This window comes from Anas acuta, chromosome 16 (assembly GCF_963932015.1).
Source record: "Anas acuta chromosome 16, bAnaAcu1.1, whole genome shotgun sequence".
NCBI lineage: Eukaryota > Metazoa > Chordata > Aves > Anseriformes > Anatidae > Anas > Anas acuta.
Window position 1 is genome coordinate 15,089,912 of NC_088994.1, and position 12,168 is coordinate 15,102,079.

General features: G+C 53.7%; 1 long non-coding RNA gene across 1 annotated transcript; it reads right to left on the reverse strand.

Annotated features, from left to right (window-relative positions):
* Positions 1–2,060: 2,060 nt before the first annotated feature.
* Positions 2,061–9,400, reverse strand: LOC137865546 (uncharacterized). Its single transcript, XR_011101989.1, has 3 exons — positions 9,143–9,400; positions 4,262–4,415; positions 2,061–3,596 (listed from the first exon to the last, which is right to left on the reverse strand). It is a non-coding gene; the product is annotated as an uncharacterized lncRNA (long non-coding RNA).
* Between the last annotated feature and the right edge of the window lie 2,768 nt (positions 9,401–12,168).

Sequence of the window (12,168 nt, forward strand, 5' to 3'; positions counted from 1 at the left end):
TTGCAAAATACAGGTTGCAGCTCTGGGAGGAATGGAAACGCCGCCTTTTGTCTGAAACGCCACGCTCGTGTCTCTCACCAGGAGAGGCTGTTGTCAGTCACTCTGATTCCAGCAGGCATTGTTATTGCTAAACCCCGTCTTCGCTATTTCTGGAAGAAAAAGCAGAATTTCCATCAGGCTCTGCATTGCTCCGTTTATGAATGCTGGCAAAACAGGCTGGGGACCGGGAGCACGGTTTGCACCAGGCAGTCTGCAAGCCAGGAGACAAATTTCCCTCCACGCACCGTGACACAGCCCTGACCTCATCCCGGCTCCATCACAAATGCAAAGTAAAATCTTGGCCAGAATCTAAGATTTGCCCCCAAATCAGCCGTGCAGCCCCTGGGGACCCAGCTGAAGGCAGGGGCCGCAGCCAGGCGCACGTCCCCGGGGAGATGCTGCTCCTGCTGATAACGGCGCAGGCAGGTTTGGAAGCATGATAATGAGGCAGGCCAAGGCTGTTTTGCATTTCTATGGCCTTGTTTGGATCAACTTGAATTTTATACACTGTGTTTACGCCGATAAGCGTGTGCGTGCACCCGTGCACGACTCCGTAACGCCCCGTCTCCCTTTGCTTTCCCTCAATCAAGCTGTCTGAGAGACAAAGCCAAGCTCCAAGAGCTCCTAATGATCTCCAGAAATAGCACCGAGACGACTCCGCTAGAAGCTAAGAAAAGCATCCACCACCAAGACGAATGGCAGAAGCGAAGGCTGGCAGCCTCTTGCAGTGGGCTGGGGGCTTGGGGGGGGCTCCCAGCAGCCACAATTTGCTCGGTGAGAAGCTCACCGCACAGCACAGCTCCCCCCAGCTCTCCATCCTGGGGTGATCCTGCAAATAACCCATTTTCCCATTGCTCTGCCTTGCTGTTTCCCATAGCATTCCTGCGGATGCAGCAACCAACCTCAGGAAAGGCTATTTTCACGTAGGAATAAGACAAGGATGCCAGGAGGTGTTCGCAGAGCCACGCAGAAGCAGGAGGACCTTCTCCATGTCCCACCTTCAGCCCAAGGAGAGGCTGCAGGCACCTCAAGGGGGTGCTCACCTGCAGCAGGCAGTGAAGGGCGGCACTCGCTGGGACCCACAGACACATCTTTTTGCTCTCTGCCTCCATCAGGCTGTAAATATCCTGAAGGAGCCAAGAAAATGCTTATCTGGGCTTTATTAGGGCAAGCTATGAAAAAAAAATAAGAAATCCAAATAGGTTGCTCAGGAGCTCTGGAGTTTAGGATTAAAGACAACGGGGCGATCCTGCCCACTGGCACTGCACCAGCAGCATCCCAGAGCACAGAGACATTTTTTTTTACCACCGTCTGGTTGCTGGGGGGCATTTCACAACCAAAACCTGGATTTGGCAGCCCAACACCATCACCCGGTGCTGCTCTACCAGCTCAGCACACCTGCAGCACCTTCGAGCTCTCGGTTAGGAGGAATTTAGGGCTTTTTTAGGGAGAATCCCCCCTTGTGGGACAGCTTCTGCACCTTCAGCATCCCCCAGAGCTCCCGGCAGCAGCCCCATCCCCTGTGGCACAGCCACTGCAAGTCTGCACGTGTGGCCCCGCAGGTCCCAGCACAGGGAAAGATGACAACGTGCCTTCTAGCTCCAGGAGCAGAAAGCTTCTTTTCTTCTTGTGGAAAGGGTAATATATACAGCGAGGCTTTCTTATCAGCTCTGCAAGTCAGCCACGCCGCCGCAATAAAGGCTGCTCGAAAAACCGAGGACAAGGTTCCGAAGCAGGAGCTGTTGTAAATCCTCCTCCTCGCTATCTTATTTCTGTCCCCAGCAGACAGATTCATGGCTGGTTCAGGCCAGGAGGTGCCCTTCCCTACCTGCCAGGAACAGCTTTAAAGCCAGATCCCCCTCTTTTTTTTTTTTTTTTTTTTTTTCAGATCTCATTCAGAGCCAGCTGCTGCTTTCTGCCCTCGACCCCCCGTGAATATTTCCCTGCCGCTCACATTCACTCCTAGCCCTGATCCCGCTGCTGGCACGGAGTTTATCCCGCTTTGGATAATCACCAGGCGAGTGACATGTTCTGTTCTCGGTTTTGTTTGCGAGGCTGACTACAGGAGTGAAATCACGTAGCTGTCATGCCGAATGCCAACAGGTTTAGCACAAGTGCTTCTCCCCAGAGCTACCAGCAGGGCTCATTTCTAATCCGCTGCGCGCTCACGCCTCCCCAGGGATGCGGGGTGGCTTTTAAATCCCTGCTTCCAGGGCTCCTTTTCCCTGTGTCAAAATCGGGTGGAATAATTTGACTTTGATATCCTTGAAGTTACCCGTTACTTGCTTCCACCTCCAGGTCCCACGTCCACAGCCCCTGGGCTCCACCGCTGGGTGATGTTCTACCCTGACACGCCGTGATGGATGGCAGGAAGGAAAAAAAAATTCAATTCCCTTGAATATTTAATATTAATTGAGGAAGTGGATGGGAAAAATCGGGTACACTCTGCACAAACACTTAATAGGCCAGATGGGTTGGAGTAATTCTAAGCAATGGTTTCGTAAATGTCTTAAGAAGCAAATGAATGCAGCCACAGAGCTGCATAAGTGGCATTCAATAAATACTTCAATCAACATGCATTAAAGACCAGAATAAAGGCTATTTACAATTTTCAGTAGGTAAAGAAACCACTATGATTTTAATGAGACACGAGGGCTAATTAGTAACCGGTACTTAATAAGGCAGCAATAGCTGAAGGAAAAAAAAAAAAAAAAAAATGGAAAGCACCCATTCCTGTTTGAAAGCATTTTTCTTTTAGCATCGTTCTTGAACAGTTTCCACCAGGAAAATTGGCAGAAGAGATGGGTTTTACTCGTTTAAGTGGCAACGAGGAGCAGCCAGGTTGAAGCTGCACGGGGGCAGGGGTCGCCTGCTCAGCACCGCGTGCGGATGGCCGGAGACACAAGGGGTGTTTGCACCCTGCAGCCCCCGGGCAAACCCAGCCTTCCTGCAGCAAAAAGAGAGGGCAGGCATCGCTAGCAAAGAGACACTTCTCCTTTCCGTGGTAAGCAACCTGCTTTTCTCAGCCTCGCTGCCTTTGAAGCTCAGCCTCATGTGTCCGAGGATGGAAGCGGGTGCTGAGAAAGCAAAGTCTCTCCCCGGACTAATGGGCTCCGTGCCATTTCCCGTCATTTTCTGCATTCGGCTGTGCAAACAATTGAACTCCTGGTTCGATTTCGGACCGCAGCGTTGCCGTGCTGCAGATCTCCTTCGTGGCAGCAGCGCTCCACGTGGAGGAGAAGCCACCTGTGGCTCCAGCAGGAGGACATCTCCTCCGTCTTCTAGTTATAAACAGCCCACACAGGGGGAAAAATAACTCTAGGGGATACAAGGCAGACACAGCTCTTGCTCAGATGTTTCTTCAAGCAAAGCCAGCCCCTGTGTGTGCATCTCTTTGGGGTCCTGGCCCCACGTCAGGGGGCTCCAGGAGGACTTTGTGCTCTGCAGGTCACCTTGCCAGGGCAGCCCTGGGCTCACCACGGGTCCCACCCTGCTGCTCGAGAGCTTTAGGGGAAGGACATCACAACCTCTGAGAATCAGCAGCCTCCCCAAAAACCCTGTGGGAAACAAATGAATCATTTAAATGAGAAGAAATAAGGACTACAAAAGCTGTCACTTAGGCAAATCTGTGATCTAATCCCATGAGTCACAGCAGCTGTGCCTGGAAAGCAGCACAGGCGCTGCCTCGGCTCCTGGCGAGGCTCTGCTGCCTTTTACCACTCATCCCTTTGACCTCCCAAAATCCTAACGAAGCCCCGGGAGGTGCAACCACCCATCCCTCCTGCCCTTTCAGCCAGAAATTGGCACCAGTGGGTAGCAAGACAAAAGCGCACAGGGGTAAATCACCACCTGCATCCTCCCCACGTACGAGCCATTACCCAAAAAGTCACCCATCCTTCTCTGCTGCACAGACACGATGCTGCAGGAGAGATGCTCCGCCAGCAGATAGCAGCTGCCCACGTGCTTTATCCCCCTTTGGGATAACGGAACAGAAATTGTTAATTCCAGCGTGCAGAAGCAAAACGAGCACCAGGGTTTCCATTTGCACCTTTAGGAAGCGGCGCTGCAGAACGGCGAGGATTTGCACGACACGGGGAAATGTGAAAGGGAGAAAAACCTGTCAGAGGGAGCGCCCGTGGGGTGCCAGCATTCCTGGCAGTTCAGCAAGGGTGGAGGATCAGCCTTCAAGAAAAGGTTAAAATTAACATCCCGATTAACTTACAGCTCATAGAAATCGGCACACAGAAACAGGGAGAAGAGAATTTGAGGATGAAGGGAGTAAATGTGAGACATCTTTTGCCTCTTCCAGGAAAAGGGGATATTCAGCTGACCTCGGTATGGGATCCCAGCCACTTGGTGGACAAATATCTTCAGAGCTGAGACAGAGAAAAAAAAGGAAAAAAAAAAAAACACAAAAAAAAAAAAAAAAAATCTTTTAACCAGATGGAAGCAGAGGAACGTGCCAGCAAGACACTACACCATTTTCCTAGGCTCCATCCTCCAGCCTCTTCCATTTGCTTACAATATGACGGTTTTGGAGCAAATCATCCTGGATTGTCGGATGTTTTTAGGGTTGCAAATGGGGAGCTCTCGAGGCGAGGCGATGCATTGGTGCTGTAACAACCCCAGTTTTTTGGGATAACCGGTCTCATGAACCGTTCTGGGAGACTCACAGAAAACAAACATGCCTTCAGCAGAATTAAATCACCTCCTTCCGTGGAGCATCGCTTACGGAAAACGCCCTCCCAAAATCTGCAGCAGGGCACTCGGTCCCAGCGAGGGACCCCCACAAGTTTTAATCGTGGCTGATGATGGGACGCAGTGCACAGGATCGCGTTCCCAAACAATTTACTCAGGATATTCTAATAAGGAGCAAATCTTCGGTGGCGTTCATGATCAGAAAACAGATCAGGGATGCTGCGCAGGAGGGAGGAGGAACTGGGGGAGAGAGAGGAATAAAGAGAAGGAGAATTGCTTTAGAGCCTAGCACAGCTCTCTCCGATGCCAGTAATTAGCACAGGGTTATGATTATCATCGCGAACAGATCATACGGTGGGATCGTTCCACAAAAGCACTCGAGGGCTCACGGTAAAATTTAATATCAAATTGCAGCGTGGAGAGGAACAGCTGCACAAGGCAGGCCAGAGAAGAACTGCCAGAGGATGCGCAGATATTAAATAAGCCCTGTGGAAACAGTCAGAGGGACTACGGGTACAGTAAATCCTGGAGCAGAACCTCTCTCACACACACACAAGAATAAAAACAGCAAGATAAGAAATAAAAAAATTAAAAAAAAAAAAATCTCCTTTAGCCTAATCCCCGTGGGGCACAAGGGCAGGCAGCAGCACTTTGCTCAAGGAGTCTTCTCGGCATCACCTCCGCTGCGGTTCCCCTCGTCTAGACATCTGCTCTCTGCATGCAGAGCGAGCGCTGCTTACGACAGAGGGGAGATCTGCCTTGCATTCCCCATCCCCGTTTGCAGGCATTTTGCAGAGACACAGCCGATGACGCACGTTATGAGCCTGGGAGGGAGGGGGTCGGGGCTTGCTTCACGTTTTGCTGCAGAGACGTGCCCCAAAATCACTGCAGCCCTTGCGAGGACCCCTGCGAGCAACCAGGCAAAGCAAAGCTCAGCAGTGAGAGAGGATCTGAGCCCCACAGGGATGCAGATGGGGGGGTGAATGGGCTCCGTACCTGGGGAATTGCGCAAAAGACATCCCTGGGGATACGTTTCCCCCTTGCAAGTTGTGCTGCAAAGGTGGAGAGGGGCAACAAGGGAGGGGGGAGATCAGTGGGTCCCCAGGGAACCCCAAAGGGGCAGAGCAGCTTGCTCCGAGCTGCACGTCCTCACCCATCTGGGAGCTCCAGGTTCAGGATCAACGGCAAACAGACAGATGAGATATCTCCCCTTGGGGTATTAGGGGTGCCAGCCCTGCTCCCTTCTCCCCATTTTTCCTGCATCGCATTACGAACACGGCAAATCCCCGAGGAGAGGCAGGAGCACTTGTGCTAATCAGATTCCAGCAGCCGCCAGCGCATCGCAGCAAGCTACAGGCAGCAAAGATGGGATGGCACCCCCCACCTGGTGGAAAAAAAAAAACCTACAAGGACCAAGCCCCTCTGCATACACCATTTTCTCACCAGGTGAGCACCAAAATCCTCTCCGCAGCCCAACCAGCTCACGTGCACATCAGGGAGAGTTTGGGTTAAATAAGAATTAATGCGAAATTAGGCACACGGGTGACTGAAGGGGAGAGCAGAGGGGATGTGTCTGCAGGTCCCTCAAGCCCTGCCCAACCTGCAGCATGGGCTCCAGGCTGGAAAACCTCAATTTGGCACAGGGCTGGGGGGCACAAAGCCCCTGGGGGGGTCCTGAAGAGCCCAGGACACCTGCAGGCAGCAGCTGCTGCAGATGAAATCATCGGCACCATCCCTGCAAGACTCCAGGCTTAGAGGAAGGGCAGCACTCTGCTCCCACGGGGGATGAGATTTCCCCCAAATCTGGGCTCTGTGCACTCCCCAGGGTCAAGTCTCTGCTCCTCGCATCTGCCACCGTGCTTGCAGAGAGCCCAGAGCATCCCCTCCCATCCACCCCAGAGGGTCCGCAGCATCCTCACGGCGTTCACCAGCCCTCGGGGGAAAAAAGGGGCAGAGGAAAGGGCCCCCGTGGGGCTGAGGCACTGCAGCAGCCTCAGCACATCACAGGGATGCTGCAGGTGTCATTGATTCCTGGAGGCAGAACAAGACATCAGCTAAACAGCGACGCAGCAGCCCTAATGAGGTGGGGAAGAAACAGAGGGGAAAGCAAAGCAGGCTGAAGACTGCAAGGGGTGGCTGGGTGTTGGCACAAATCCGGGATGTTCGCAATGCCCAGCAGCACCAACTGATGCTCAGAGCATCCCAAAATCTCCCCGAAAACCCAAATGATTCTGGGACACTCCAGAAGCAGAGGAAGCCACCACAAGTTCCCCGTGCTGGAAGCTGAAGCGAAGTAAAAGCAGAGCTGGGAACGGCGTGGTTTTAATTGCAAGGGTAATTTCCATACCTGACAAGGACATTCAGGGGGTGGTTATTGTGCATCACTCAGCCTTGAAATTAAGACCCAAGATATGCAAGAGCTCGAAGAGAAGCAGGCTTGGGGCCACGGCTCGTGGGAGGCCGGATTCGATCGGCTCCGATCCCTCCTCGCTCCAAAGCCGCCGAGTTTCCTCACCCGTGTCACATCAGCCGAGCTCAGCAGAGCACAAACCCCGTGAAATTAAACCAGATCAGGGCTTTCTGAACAGAAACGCTTTCAGCTAGCCCAATTTAACACCAGCTGCCCTTCCGTGCAGATCCGCAGCCTGCACCCGAAGCCCTGCGCGTCCCCTCCTCGCCTCGGTGCCCGCACGCAGCGAGACAGGACCAGACGTATCGGGTCTCCTGGATAACGGGAGACACCAAATATGGAACCTGGTTTTTAAAAGAAAAGTTAGCAGGCATTAAAAAAAAAAAAAAAAAAGCACAAGACAAGTCCAGGTGCCTGCGGTGACAGCGTACACGTGTTTTTGCTGACAGAGCCCCGACCCAGCACTATTCAAAATTGCCATCAGCTGCATCTGGGCTTGCAGGAGGAAATCCAATTAGGCTCCAGCTCCTTGTCACCCCAAATAAGAAATATTGGCATTCTGCACCCCCCAAATCATCCCAGCACAGTGGACAAGCCCCCCCCCCCCCTTCCCATGCCCAGTGCCCCTCCAGACTGAGGGCGAGCTGCCATGAGATGTCCACGAGCTTTGCATCGCTCCTGCGCTACAGGGCTGTGACTGCAGAGCTCCTGATTTATGGGAATAATAGGAAATTAAACCGATATATCACCTGGTATCTAGTGGCATCGTATACTGTTAATCCTATAAACACCAAGCAACGGGAAGATGCGGCTGCGTGCAGCCAGCCCATAGCCCAGCGACCCCTCAGCCCTGGTGATTGCATTTACCCCAAGCATTAAATGGGCTGAGAAAAATGGTGTGAAAACAAGAGATCTGCAAACTCACCTGCCCTGCTTTGTCCAGCTTTCAGCCTGCCCAGAGTAGCTACTTACAGCCACCAGAATTATTTATCCTCAGCAAAACCCACCTGCACTGGGGCTGGGGTGCCCCCAGTGCCATACAGATATACCCCAAGGTGCCCGTGGTGGATTATCCTCACCCACACAGCAGGAAAGATGGAAAAGCGTGCAAGGCTCAACCCTAAAATCTTCCACTTCTCAGCCAGAGCTTTGTGCATGACCTGGGCCCAAATCCAGGCTGTGGTTTGGTGCAGAGATTTAACCCAGCCCCAGGAGCCCTGGTGGCCGTGCTCCTCTCCAGGGTCACCCAAAACTTCCAGGGAGCCCAGGGCACCCTCAGAACCTGGAGAAGTCCCCAGATAAGTTTCAGCAGGTGCCACAAGCACTCAGCTTGTGTGACAGTCACTCTCAGCCTAGGTATTCTCCAGGCTTTTCAAGCAATTCCCCATGAATTCTTCACATCTCTTCCTGGTCACTTGGGGACACTGCATTCACCCAGTTCAGCTCAGTAATAGGATTTGCTTTGTTTCCTCTATTCAGGGGATCCAAGTACATTTTATACATTAACCTGAGCCTTTCATCAGCGCAATTAATTCAGCAGGCTGGGCTATTCATAGGGCCATTGTTAGTGAAAGATATGCAATATGAGCTAATAAAATATATAAACAACAACATATGGGATTGCAGAGCGGATCAGCAGAAAGTAATTAAGTGAGCTGGAAACTGGCCAGGACAGTAAAATGAGTTATTTTGTTTTGATTTTTTTTTTATTTTTTTTTTATGGACAGAAGCAGTGCAGACATCATGTTTCTTCCCAGCTCTGTGTACGAGCTGTGGGATCTGGACCTGACTGCTGATGGCCCTGGCAGAGCCTAGATGGGGTAATAGGAACTTTATAAAGACAGCAGAACACCAACCCTATACACCCAAGAGCCCAGAATTCATGACAAACAGAAACAAACGACCCCACTGACCATGACCCCATGGTCCAACCCCGCAGGAGCTGACCATCAGGTTATTAAATCATCCCAGGAGCTCCTGCAGCATCTCTCTGACCTTTGTTCTGCTCAGCATCCCAGGGAAGCACTCTCATCTTCAGAGCTCCAGCCCCTTCCTCACCAAAAAATAATAAATAAATAGATAAAAATCAAAGATGAGCCGGTGCCAAAGCTCTGCCCCCAAGAGACCTGCACCCTCCAAAACCAGCTCCTCTTCCCCCTCTGGGTTTTATTAGGGGGCGGTTGCTGCGTGATTGGGCTCCTGCAGCTCCACCTTCCCCACAGCTGCACCCGGGGTTGATCAGCCCTTAGAGAACCTTCCACCACCCCACAACAAGTCCTGGGGGATGTCCCCGCCCCGTGGTGATGCCGGACCATGCTGCAGCCCCATCCTGCCCTGTCCCCGTCCCCATCGCCCCGCTTGGCCACCTGGTCCCGGAGCTGCACCCTGACCTGGGCTGCTCCCACCCCTCCTCCGAGCACCCGCAATCATTTTTGCATCAGCTTGTCCTGGGCTGGGGGAAGCAAACAACCCACGCTACAACACGAGAGGCCAAAAACGCCCAGAGATTGCCATTGATGGGGGAAATAAACAGCCGCAAAGAGCAGCGAGGTCACGGTGAAGCACGGAGCCGGGCAGAGTGAGCCACTTCTTGACTCCTTCTGCCTCTAGAGAGCATTGTTGCATTTTCTTCCCAGCGAGAGACAAGAGCAGAGGCATCTCCCCGCTCCGCGAGCAGAAGCACTTGAAATGCTGCAGTGGCACGGCACAGCCTCCCTGCAAACCCCCGCACATTTCTCTCACCGGCTCCGAGGACTCACAAAGCCTCGCCGAGAAGGTCGAGCTGTAGGTTTGGATCCAGCTCGTTTTTCATCAAACGTGCTTCGGTGGCTCTGAGCAAAACACTTCTGGGGAAAGGGCGAGCGTTCCTTCCCGAGCAGGGCGAAACGGCTCCACGGAGAGGCACGGTGCAGGCAGGGCATGGAGAGGGAGCTGCGGGCACAGGGAGGAGGAGGAGGAGGAGGAGGAGGAAGGAGAGCCTTTGTGCACATGAGCCCTGCTCTGCTCACACGTGGATGCAGCCCTCGTTCAGGCACTGAGAGAGAAGAAATCCCTGAGGGGACCCACAGGGAACCCACATCACTGCTCCTGCCCTGCCCTATCCGCAGGATTTGGCCCCCTGTGCCCTCTCCATGGGACCCCGGTGCCACCTCTCCTCCCCTTCCTGCCCTCATCCCTCCACTGCCAAGCCCAGCTCGTTCTCCACGATCAATTAAAACATATTTTTAAAAGAGCATCATTGCTGTCACAGGGAGAAAGGTCAGGGCTGGGCTGCAATAATGCCTTTCTCCCCCACAGCCTGAGTCAGGAGCCTCGGCCGCCGCGATGAGGCGGTGCCCGCCGGCAGCTGCAGGGCGATCTGTTGGGGCTGATGGCCTGATAAGAGGGCAGCAGAAATTGGTGAGAACACGTCGTAATGAGCCGGGCTGGCTCAACCACTCGCTGCTCGGGCAGAGCTTCTCGAGGCTGATGTTTCTCGCATGGTTTTCTTCCAAGCGGGAGCGCGGGCGGGGCAGGGAGGCTGCAGAGGACGGGAAGGAAAGCAGAGGGACAAGAGGGAGGGTGAATAAAAATAGCATTTTGCATTAGCTCAGCTACTGCAGAAGCCTTTAGAAAGCTCCCGTTTGCACACCCAGCAGGTCACGGGGTGGCAGGAGCAGGACTTGGGCTCCTCCAGGTCGTGGCCACTTGGGCAGACAAAAAGGATCTGGGTTGAGCACATTTTGTGCCTGGCTGGTGCCTGGGCAGCCAAGAGCTGCTATAAATGGCACTGACCAGCCTGATTCTGCACTTGCAGAGGAAAGAGGAGCAGGGAATGTCCTGGTGCTACGGCCCAGAGCTGCTTCCCAGCCCCTGCCCCCTGCCCAAGCTCTGGCTGCACAGCTCGGGACCGAGCTCCCTGGGGCTGCTGCTGCAGGCGAGCAGCAGAGCCCGAGCACACGCCACTTCTGCACTGCTGGGAGCAGGATTTGCCCTGGAAATGCTGTGCCCTTCACAAACCAGTGGTGTTCAGGGAGTGGGAAGTACCAGCAGCTCTCCTGGGTGACCCCTCTGCTCCCCTGGGTGTCGGCGAGCATCCTCTGAGCCCATTGAGGGAGCAGGCTGTGACTTTGGGGCTGCCCGGGGAGCCAGCACCTTCCTTGCAATGAAAACCAGCTCCATGAAACCTTCAGCAACTTTGGAAATCTCAGCTCAGAGGGCCACGGTGCTGACAACAGGGTCAGTGGGGGTCTGGGTGCTTTAGCCCCAGCTGCTGTCAGGTGAAGGCAAAGCAAAACCCAGGCCAGGATGTGGGTAGGACTGGCAGAAGAGACAAAGTCCTTTGTTTTTTTTTCCCTATCTCCTTCCATTTCCAAGGCATTCGAGAGACACGAAAGGTCCCACCTCGGTGGCATTGGGTTTGCTCTGGAAGCACCGATCAGCCCGTCTGGACGTGGGCTCTGAGCTCCTGGTGGCTCCTGGAGGTGACACTGGCACGGGGGGAGCCCCTGCTCCATCGTGTCCCAGTCCCTGCGGGCAGCGGCACCGGCCTGGCCGTTCCTGGAAATCCCCCCCCGAATGTCAAAACACGGGCAGGAAGGAGGCTGATTCGGAGGCTGTTTTTGTGACTTTTGTTCTGTTATTTTTTTGCGGTGGCCCTTCTCCAAGTATGAAACAATTGGCCAGCCGCGGGATCCTGCTATGAAGTCAGGAGTTATATTTAATTTTCGGCTTCCCCAGTGGGGCTGGGGTTTACCAAAGAAGCAGGAAAGGGTCGGGCACCTCTCGCCTTGGAGGAGGCTGTAACGGAGCGCACGGACACTGCTGCACAGCCTGGTGCTGCTCTGGGGCTTTCCTGATGCTTTATGGCTGATTGCAACAGAGAAAAGCCAGAAAATCAACCTGCACTGCACGTTTAGGTGGCCACGCACTCGAACAGGGTTATTTTTAGCCAGAAAATGGAAGATATTTCGTTCTGCTAAACCGCCCTCCGGTAGGCATTGAAAACCCCACAGCCCCCGCGAGCAGAACAGGAGGAGCAG